The 10,499-nt window shown below is 53.5% G+C and overlaps 1 non-coding gene across 1 annotated transcript; it reads right to left on the minus strand.

Annotated features, from left to right (window-relative positions):
• Positions 1-9,610: 9,610 nt before the first annotated feature.
• On the minus strand, positions 9,611-9,717 carry LOC115288760. Its single transcript, XR_003907164.1, has one exon. It is a non-coding gene; the product is annotated as a U6 spliceosomal RNA (small nuclear RNA).
• Positions 9,718-10,499: the final 782 nt, after the last annotated feature.

The raw sequence follows: 10,499 nt of genomic DNA on the forward strand, positions 1-10,499 counted from the left end.
CTTGCCGTCGCCGCCCGCGCCGGTTCTCGGCTCCGCCTCCCGGAGCTTGCGGGGCCTCAGGCCGGAGCTGGGCGCGCGACCCAGTCTCCGGCTGTGGCCAGAGCAGTCCGAGGGAACTGATTCCTGTCCGAGAGCCCGGGAGAAGCGACTGTGGGATCGGGGAGCAGGGGCGCGGGCGGCCCTTCTGGACAGGAGCGGGGAGCGGAACGGCTGGCACCTCTGGCGCTTGGGTCCCCCTCCCTCCACGTCCAGGCTGCGCGTGGAATATCCCCTTCCGTGCTCATCCGGACGAAAGCCTCTGACCCTGCACTCAGGGCGCTCCGAAGTTCAAAGTGCGAGAGGGCCGAGCTGAGATTGGTGCGACCTGGGGGCGGTGGGGCCGGAGTGGGAGGAAGAGAAGAGAGGGCTGGGGGCGCAGAGTTCTGGGCGCGAGGTCGCGGTCGGGGCCCCCTCTCCCCCGTGGCTTTGGGACAATGACCCGGGGTCCCTATTGGCGAGATACTGAGGTGTCCGCAGAGGCCTTCTCCCCAGCTTTATGCCTTCTTCTTGAAAGGAGTTTTAGACGATATGCATTTTTTTCTATATTTATTATAACCCCAATGAAAAAATTATAGAGTTGAGCCCATATTTAAAATTGTGAAAGTCCACAAAAACATTTCAACTTTTGAACTTTGAGCTTTGGTAGGTTGGTCAGAGGGTCTCGCAGCCCTGGGCCTGTCCTGTGTTCCGTGGTGCGCTCGCGGGTGCTTCGGGCCTCCCTGCCCTGTAGTCCACTATCTGCTCAAGCCTCTGGCTTGGGCCACGTGCTGGGCTCCTCTGCAGACTGCCCGCCTCCCCACCCCCCTCCGCATCTAGGGTAGGCCACGCCCCAAACTCTGGGCCGTGGCCTTGACCTCTCCCAGACGTTGTAGAGCCTCCCCGCAGCAGGAGGTGAGCTGGGGTGTGAAATGACCTGTAAGAGTAGAGCTGGAGTGGGTTCTGACTTGGGGCTCTCCTGCTTTGCTTCTGTTGGGGCTCCTGAAAGCATGGCGGGGTTGGGGGTGAATGATGGGAGGGTTGTGTCAATCATACCTCAGAAAACTGTTACAAAATAAATCCTACCAGGAAGCCCTCTTGGAAGCAAACCCAGACAACTGGAAAAACCACCACCAACCCCCCAAAATCCAGCTAAGAGGGAGGCATGCGGTTTTCAAAAGGGGCCGGGGGAGCATAAGTTCTAGATGGTCTGGGACAGACCCTGAACACAGTACAGAGTGAGCTAGAGCGGCTGGGGGCAGGTCAGGGAGTCCGGGTGGGACCCAGGCCCCCAAAGCCTCTGCCCAAACCGAAGCTGCTGTAAAACTGACCCTCACCTGAAGGCCGGGGGCATTTGGGCCAGGCTTCTTAGTGATGATTTGCTCTTGTTCTTGCCAGGAATGGGGGCTGGCACGGTGCTGTGCCCGGAGCTGCCTGCCTGTACCTGCAGTCACTGGTCGCTGAGGCCTAGGGAGTCTCCCTTCATGGGCCTGAAGACAGCGGCCCAGATATTGAGGGCAGAGCTGCCCTGGGTCAAACCGCTAGGCACCCTTTCCCAGATGACAATTCTCCACCAAGTGGTAAATCGTTAAGTAAGCCTGCTCATTATCCAGAACCACAGAGTACTAGGCATTGTAGGTATGTCATTTCCAGTACAATTAGCAAGCTAGTAGAGCAGACCATAATACCCATTTCACAGAATAGGAAACTGAGGTTCAGAGGAGTGAAGACCCTGGGCAAGGTCATATGGCTAGCTGGCGGTCTTCTCTCTCAGGTGCTATCTCTTCCTGCCCTGCAGGATGGAGAGTGTCTGAAGAAAAGGTGCCCGATAGTCACCCTTATCTCTTGGGGCCTGAGTATCTGGGCCCCCCACAGAGACCCAGGGTGGGCCAAGCTCCTTCCACACCTATGAAAGTCAAGGTGCTTATCCTGGGCTGTCTGGCTTCAGCGTCCAGCCCTTGTTCACCCCTGTAGTCACCTCGGGTCCCCCAGGCCAGATGCCAAGGCTGAATGGGGGGCAGCGAGAAGGTCTGGACAACCCACTCCTCAGCTCCTGATGACAGTCTCTGCTGCCAGATGGGGATGTGGGTGCAGAATGTTCAAGAGAGAGCTGGAGAGTTACTGAAAGGCCACGCAACCTGTCTGTTTTTGGCCTGGAATTCCATCTTGTGAGTGATGGAATGGGGAAACAGGCCTACGGGGAGAGAGAGAGAGAGAGAGAGGAAATGCCTCACACAGGGTCCCCAGTGGGTGGGTGCCCCTCCTGTGACCAGTGCTGGGGGCCAGAGCAGCCAGATCCCATTCAGCTTCTTTCTTCCCAGACTAGGAGACAGGGGGCCCCTAGTTAACCAGGAAGCCTTTCATTCTTAGAATTCTCTAGGAGGAAGAAAGGTTTCCTAGTTGTCTCCAGGATTTTACTCAATTTTCCCCTCTGAGTTAAGTGCTGCACTTGCACTGTGAGACCCCAAGGCGGTAGGCATTTTTCTCATATCTCAAAGTCAAGTCCAGTGAGCCACTGATCCTAAAAGTCAAGTTGCTTCAGTGAATCAGGTGACATCTGGGAGCAGAGTGGAATGAAGACTGTGTAACCCTTGTGAGCTGGGCACTTCACCAGCCTTCTCCATGTGTTGGACCGTCGGTGTCATCCCCACGAACTGTCAGAAACACACATTAAAGGGCAGCTGTGTGTCGCGGTGCCTGGGTGGCTAAGTTGGGTAAGGTCCAACTGGATTTCTGCTCGGCTCATGATCAAGACCAACTGAGGCTCCTTACTAACAGTGGGGGGGGGCCTGCTTGGGAGTCTCTCTCTCCCTTTCTCTCTCTCTCCTTCTGCCCCTCCCCCCACATAAATAAATTAATTTAAAAATGGGAGTTGTGGATTTCAAGTGAAGTCCCAGTACAGCCAAGCCTGGCACTTGCTGTCTGTGTTCTTCCGCTGTTTGACCTGAGGGTAGCCAATGTTCTCTACAGTCCTAAGATTGCCGGTGACAATAAGGAAGGCAGCGCCCAGCCCCGAGTGTTTTCAGAGTTCAGGGGAAAGCAATTGCAGCTCTTCCGCTCTGTGACTATCTTTGTTCTCTGAATATCCACTTCATAAATTCTTTAATGTATGATCTCTGTTGAAGAAAAAGAAGAGAACACGGCTAGTGGTAGGACGCGATGATCAAATAAAAGCAAGTCATTGTACTTCTGCTCCGGGAAAGTGCAAGCCGCGATACGATTTCGGCTTTGGTAATGAAATGGAATTTCTTTTGAATCTAAAATAGCCTCAACCTAAACGCAAGCTTTCCTTCCCTACTCTCCACGCGTGCTCAGAGTCTGAGAACCAGGAGATCAACCCGCGACGCTCCTCCCTCCGGGGCGTGCAGTCCCAGGGAAGGGCGCGCGGGGGCAGCAGCGCCGCTGCCCGCAGGCCCGGCGCCCAGCAGTTGACATTGCAAGACTGGGGGATTTTCCACCCTTGATTCCCTCGTTCTCTTTCGTCCGGTCGCCCATTGTTGTTTCCGAAGGGGTGGAGGAGGGCAGCCGTGCCTGTCCTCAGAGCCTCCTCCGGGGATGGCCCCGATTCCCACGGCGGGGCAGAGAGAGGGGTTTTGTTTGGGGACAAACTTTAAAGGGGACTTTGGATCGCGGTGGAATCGGCGTCGCCTGGGATTAGACCCGCTGGAGGGGCTGGCCCCACGGCCACTAGCGGCCTGCGCGGACCCCAGTGGCTGGCCAAGGAGGACCTGGGGAGGAGGCGCCAGTGCCCCCAGCTGAGCGACTCATGACCGCTCTAGTTGAACCTTGGCATCTTCCCCTATGGAGGCCCATCTCTCCTGGGGTGTCCACACTTGCCCCTCGGTGCCTCCTGCCTTTGCCCCCACTCTATATCTCCTGCCCCAGTCTCCTGACGAGTCCTACCTACCTAAGGCCTCCTCCTCCAGGAAGCCCACTCATTCGCACAGCAGATCTGTTCCTGTGACCAGGTGCCTGTCCTTCTGTAATACCACTGAATACTACGCTGAGTTCCACCAGCACCCCAGGCTCTGCGAGATACCAGGTTCCCTCCACCCCAGCCCTGCACAGAGGTCTGCCCAATGTCTTCCAGGGTGGCTGTCTTGCAGGTTGAAGGACTCAGGTTTGAATAGGCCACCAGGGCAACCAGGAGGCCCGCTGCCCCAAGTCCACCTGACCTTCAAAGTGCCTGGGCAGCTGGCATCTGGGAGGGGCGCCCTAGAACAGCCGTCTCTAATCCTCATGCCCATTGAGCCCAGTGAGCCCAGTGGCCTGCCTTGCCTGCAAGCAGGAAGTGGCTGGAAGGCCGACTGCTGTCAGCCAGTGACTCCAGCCCCTCCTCCCTTTGTGTGGTCCCCGGCTGGCTTTCAAGGCCTCCTCAAACCTTTTTGGAAAGAGGGTGAGAGTATAAATAGATTAGTGAGAAGCTGAGCAATTCAGATGGAAATGACACAGCCTGGTCTTGCACCTGCCCCCAAGAGAAGAGCTTCATGACCTAGTGGTGGCCCTTCCACAGCCCCTGCTCTGCCGACCCGGTGACTGTCCACCCTGGCTGACCACTCACACGCAGCCCCGCCCTTTCTAGCTCCCAGGCCAGCTGCTGGGTGCAGACTCCTTGCCCAGCCCTGGGGCCCTGTTCTGCATCTCCCTTCTCACCTGGATCACAGAGAGAGCAGTGAAGCTGCCTTCCTCCTGGGTGCGTCCCTGCTCTTGGGGTCAGTGACAGGGCAGCTCCTGAACCTGGCGGTGTGGACAGGCATAACGTTAGCCCGAGGACATCGCCCTCATTCTCACACTTGGAACTCCTCCCAAATGGACACACCTTTAGAAATTCCAGAGCAGCATAAGTCTGGCCAAGCCTGTGTCCCAGGGAGGGGCCAGGTGAAAAGTGAGAGGTGCCTTTACATAGAGCCCAGCTCCAGTGGGACCTCGTCCCTGGTTTATGCTGTCGTGTTTTCTGCCCAACCTGGCTGGGATGGGTGGACTGCCAGGGAGGGTGGTGGGGGCTGGGAATATTTCCCGGGGGTCCTTCTGAGGGTTAAATGCTGGAGGCTGGATAGCCACCAGCCCCTGCTGCTTCTGCCCCCAACCCTGCCTCCCTGAAGCCACACGGGGTGGGACGTGCGGGAAAGAGGGTCTGTGCAGAGGCTGAGGTGGGGGCTGTCAGCGCCTCCCAGACAGCTTCATCCCTGTTACTGCAGTGACCAGCTTGTGCCTCCTCTGTCTCCGCGCTCAGCAGGCACCCCTACTAGGACCTGCCCTAGCACCTCCTTCTGTCATACTCTCCCCGTGGGGGTTCTTCCTGGCAGCCTGCCCCCTTCCTTATCTGGCCTGGCTCTTTTTAACTTGATTCATCTCGACCGTTATTAAAGATTGGCCTTCCTGATAGTTTCGAGTTGGCATGATGAATCCCTTGATTTTTCTGACGGAAGCTGCTTTTCTGGGCAGAGCCACGCCTTTGAACAGGGTCCGGGCTGAGTGTGTGTGCATGGGTAGCGGATCCGGGCGGCTTTATGGAGAGTGACAGGGTTTCAGAGAGCCCACGCCTGTGGCCTGCCTGCCCCAGTAGCCCTGTGGAACCAGGCCTTGGAAGGAAGGCCCTGCTGTCAGTACCCCCGTGCCCGGACCTGGCTGGCCATGCACTTCCTTCCGGCTCTGCCGTGACCACCTTCCTTTTTGCTCCATGTGGGAATGTTCTTGCTGTTCATTTCTCTCGCTTTCTCTCTTTTTACCACTCTCCTTTAAAGAGGAGCTTTTTGTGGGAATTAAACACCAGTCCAGCCAGGGCCTGGTCCTGGGGCCCTGAGCAGCCAGTGGGAGGAGGGAGCCGGGGCGGGGCGGGGGGCATGCAGGGAGGCTGGTCCACCACCACATCTGTTACTTCAGTCCCATAGCCCCCGAGGGCAAGGGGCACCATGCGGTGCAGGGTGTACCAGGACGTCCACTGGTCGAAAGCCTGGGCAGGTGACAAGACCCTACCATGGCTGTGCCAGAAAGAGGAGGGCGGGGCCCGCTCCCTGTGGGCAGTAGGGTTGATGAACACAGCTCACACCTACCTGGGGGAGGTCACCTCAGAGCCCCATGCGAGCCGGCTCTTACCTGCCTCCTGGGGGTTCAGTACAGAGCCCCACATGAGCACAGCTCACACCTGCCTGCTGGGGGGTCAGCACAGAGCCCCACGCTGGGTCTGTGACAAGAGCCAGCTTTGCTGGTTGTGTCGTGTGGATGGCCTCCCAGGCCTGGCCTCCTTTCATCAGTTTGCTGCACAGCAGTGCTGTGGGGGGTCTTGTGGTCACTTCCCCCTTATAGATGAGGCTGCTGAGACTCAGGGAGGCCAGGCTACTCTCCAAGGACACAGAGCCAGCTGCGAGAGGAAGCAAGGGGTAAACAGAGGCCTCTGCCTCCAGAGCTGGGGCCTGCCAGCAGGTAAGGAGGGCTGGGCAAAAAGGCCTGTGGCGCCTGCCTTCTGTCACCTGGCCTGCACTGGGGCCGGGCAATGGCCTCTTTATAGGTGTTTGGCTCCTGACTTTGGCTTTTGGGTCACTGGGGATGGGGTTACACTGTCCTCCCATCGGGCTGGTTCCTCGATGCTCACCTGAGCTGTGAGCCCAAGGGGGACAGGTTCGGCCTCAGTCGTATGAAAACAAAGCCAAGGGGGGCTGTTAGGAGCAAGGGAGACTGTGTTCACACCTCGGCTGTGTGACCCAGAGCAAATTACTTCAGCTCTCTGAGCCTCGAATTCCTCATCTGTATAAGGAGGATAATAATAGGACCCCCTTTATAGGGTTGTAAGGAAATGTGAGCCTATTGGTAAAGGGCTAGATCCTGCTGGCCTGTGGTACGCTCTGTATTAGTGTCAGTGTGTTAAAGAATGGCTGACCAGATCGCCCTGTGGTATAGGGCCTATGCTGGTCTCCTCTGTGCACTGATTTATTCCATTCTCTCAGCTGCCCTTAGGGCATCGTCCCCCCATGTCACAGATGAAGCTGAGACGGGAAAAATATGAGTGGCTTGGCCAAGGGTACTCTGTCTCGTGCCTGGCAAGCGCCTCTCTGAGGGTTCACTTCTGAGCCTCCCAGACTTTGGGGACCCAAGCACCCGCTTCTCTCAGGCTGTCCTGAGCTGGCCTGACTCTCCTTGGCCTGCCCAGGAGGGGGGCTTGGGACTCTGTGTTCCTACCTGGGACCCTCCTGCGTGTGCCCCTAAGACCCTAGCTGTCCTCACACAGTAGTTCTGAAATATGTTAATATACCCATCTCATTTGTATCTCCTGGTCCTGACTTTCCCCTTTTCTCCTGCAGGCATCCCTTTGCCTCGGGCGGTTTGGGCTTGCAACAGTGAATATTCAGTTTAGGAATTCCGAAATGAGGCTTTCTAATTTTGCACCTGTCCAGTAAGCATGAAAGGCAGACTTTGTTGAGAGACAAGGATTTTCTAAATCTTTCATCTCTTAACATTTCAGGATGCAAGCCTGTGTTCCTGAGTACAGAGGCGTCTGTAGGGGCCTCCCCCTTTGGAGCTGCTGGGTGTGGTCTGCCATGCAAGGCAGCCTCTGCCAACAGGGGAAGCCCCAGAAGGATAAAACAAGGTGGGCGACGTTCTCAGGAGGGTGCATGGGCAGTTTGTTTTCCTAAGCAGCCTTGGTTTCTTTGTGGCTGAGGTGGGGCCCAGAGACTCCTGATGCCTCAAGTGGGGATGTAGAGTCTGACTGAGGCCTGGGCTGGGCAGGGGAGCTCCCCGGGGAGCACTGGGGATAGCCTATTCCTGTGACAGCTGGGGCCAGGGTCTGCAGCAAGGGGTCTGTGCTCGCCCAGGAGGTTCCACCAGCCTCTCCATACTCGGCAGCTGGCTTGTAGCCCGGGAGTCTCGCCTGCCCTCTTGCTCTGGGGTCTCTTGAAGAACTTTGAATTCTGAAACCAAATGTTTAAATGTTCAAATTCTTGAACCAGGCAGGTAGGACCAGGGCGTCCGAAGAGAGGGTTTGAGGATCACTCTTGGTTAGAGACACAAACTGAGGCACGTTGGGAACTTGCTTTAAAAGGCCCTGGTGGTGAGGGGTGCATATGAGGCATGGTGGGCGTGGGCTGCTGACTGTAGACACTAGGGAAAAGCAGGGGCAAGTTCTTTATGCTACCATCTCTACTGGCCGAATTCAAACTTCTCCCAAACAAAGCTAAGAAATAAAATAAAGGCAAGCTTAACAATCATTGGATTGGAAGGGAGTGACCAGATGGACAAAATCAGGCTTGGTCAGTTGCACAGTGCGATGGTGATTATGCAGGTCAGAGCAGGTGGAGAAATAAAAAGCAATATCTCAGCTTCTTGGCTGGACAAGGCGGTAGAGATGTGTTTCTCTGTGCTCTTCGCTGCTCAGTATTGCTACAAACCTTGGAAATGGCACAAGAGATAAGCAAAGGAGGACTCTGGAAGGTAGACGAGGAAGGCAAGCTGGTTGGAGACAGTGGCAGAGCTGCTCACGAGCCCTCCTGACAGGAAGGGACCCAGGCCTGGTGTCCCCAGCCCCTAAGCTGGCAACACAGTGGGGCTTGGTGGGCTCATTCCTCGCTGAAAACAGGTGAGCAAGAAAGGTCAGCCAGGAGGTCTGATGACAGCAAGTTGCCAGGGGAAGTGCTCTCTGTCCCTGCTGGGCCTGACACTCTCCTCTCTTACCCAGAAACAATGGTACCAGCAAGGAAACCCTACCTCCACTAGTACCCCAGCTCAGGAAGTCCCTTCCTCCCTGTGGGATGGAGAATCCCGCCACTACCTAGAGGCATCAGGTGGCTGGGCCCTGGCCAATTTCATCTGTCCTTTAAGCACCAGCAGGGACCAGAGGGAGCCCCAGCAGCACTAGTCAACTCCAATAGGCCAAAATAGTGCATAAACTCTGAAAGTTGTATTCTCATTGGAAACAGACCACAAAAGTAGTCCAGGACCTACATGCTAACCCTAAACCAGCAACTGACTGCTGAAATTAAAGGTTTAACCATACACTCAGTGTCCAAACATACTGGTCGAGGGTATGATAGAAAGTCACCCATTATACCAAGAACCAGGAAGATTGCAACTTGAATATGAAAAGAAAATTAATTAATGCCAACACAGAGATGAATCAGATGTTGGAATTATCTGGCAAGGGTTTTAAGTTTTTTTAATGTTTATTTATTTTTGAGAGGGAAACAGAATGTGAGCAGATAAGGAGCAGAGAGAGAGAGGGAGACACAGAATCCGAAGCAGGCTCCAGGCTCTGGGCTGTCAGCACAGAGCCTGATGCGGGGCTCAAACCCACGGACCGCAAGATCATGACCTGAGCCGAAGTCAGACACTTAACGGACTGAGTCCCCCAGGTGCCCCAGCAAGGGTTTTAAAGTAGCTGTGATAAAAATATTTCTACAAGTATTTACAAATTCTCTTGAAACAAATTAAAAAACAAAATCTCAGCAAATAGAAATTAAATAAATATATCTGAAAAATATAATAATGGGCTTAATAGTAGAGGGGAGGTGACAGAGAATAAGAAATTGTAAATTTGACAGCAGAATGACAGAAGGGACCCAATCTGAGTCATGGAAAGAAAATAGACTGAAAAGAAAACCAAAACCACAAAAACGAAATCACGAATTTGCGGGTCATCCTTGCACAGGGGCCGTGCTAATCTTCTCTGTATCATTCCAATTTTAGTATATGTGCTGCTGAAGTGAGCACTACAAAAACGAAATCAAAATCAAAGCCTCAGAGACCTGTGGAACAATAACAAAAGATCCCACATTTGCATCATATATCACTGGACTCCAGCTAGAGAAAAGAGAGAGGGGGACTGAAAGAGTATTTAAAGAAATAATGGATGAAACCTACTGTATTTGGCAAAATGCTGAAACCTACACATTCAAGAAACTGAGTGAACCCCTATTATGAAAAGTCCAAAAAAATTTATGTTGACACATCATTATTGAACTTGTGAAAAATGAAAAACAAAGAAAAATTCTTAATGGCAGCCAAAGAGAACTTTCTCTTTTTTTCTTTTTCTTCTTCCTGAGACCCATCTTTTAAAATCATTTGCTGTTATCAGAGTGAGGCAAACCAAGAAACAGACCCTTAACTATAGAGAAGAAACTGATGGTTAGCAGAGGGGAAGTGAGTGATGGGTGAAATGGGCAATGGGGATTAATGAGTGCACTTGTCATGATTAGCACTGACTAATATATAGAGTTGTTGAATCACTGTGTTGTAAACCTGGAGCTAATAAAACACTGTATGTTAATTGTACTGAAATTAAAATAAACAATAAAAAATTCCCATTATCATTTTGGTGGGTCTTTTGATTTTGAAAACCTTATTCCTAAGTTATGTAGATAATACATAGTGACTGCAAGAAAATTAAGCATGTTATTCATTAAAAGGATAAAAATTACTGCAATTCTATACAGATGTTCAGATGGCCAATAGACACATGAAAAGATGCTTGACATCACTCATCATCAGGGAAA

The sequence above is a fragment of the Suricata suricatta genome, chromosome 3, assembly GCF_006229205.1.
Source record: "Suricata suricatta isolate VVHF042 chromosome 3, meerkat_22Aug2017_6uvM2_HiC, whole genome shotgun sequence".
Lineage (NCBI taxonomy): Eukaryota > Metazoa > Chordata > Mammalia > Carnivora > Herpestidae > Suricata > Suricata suricatta.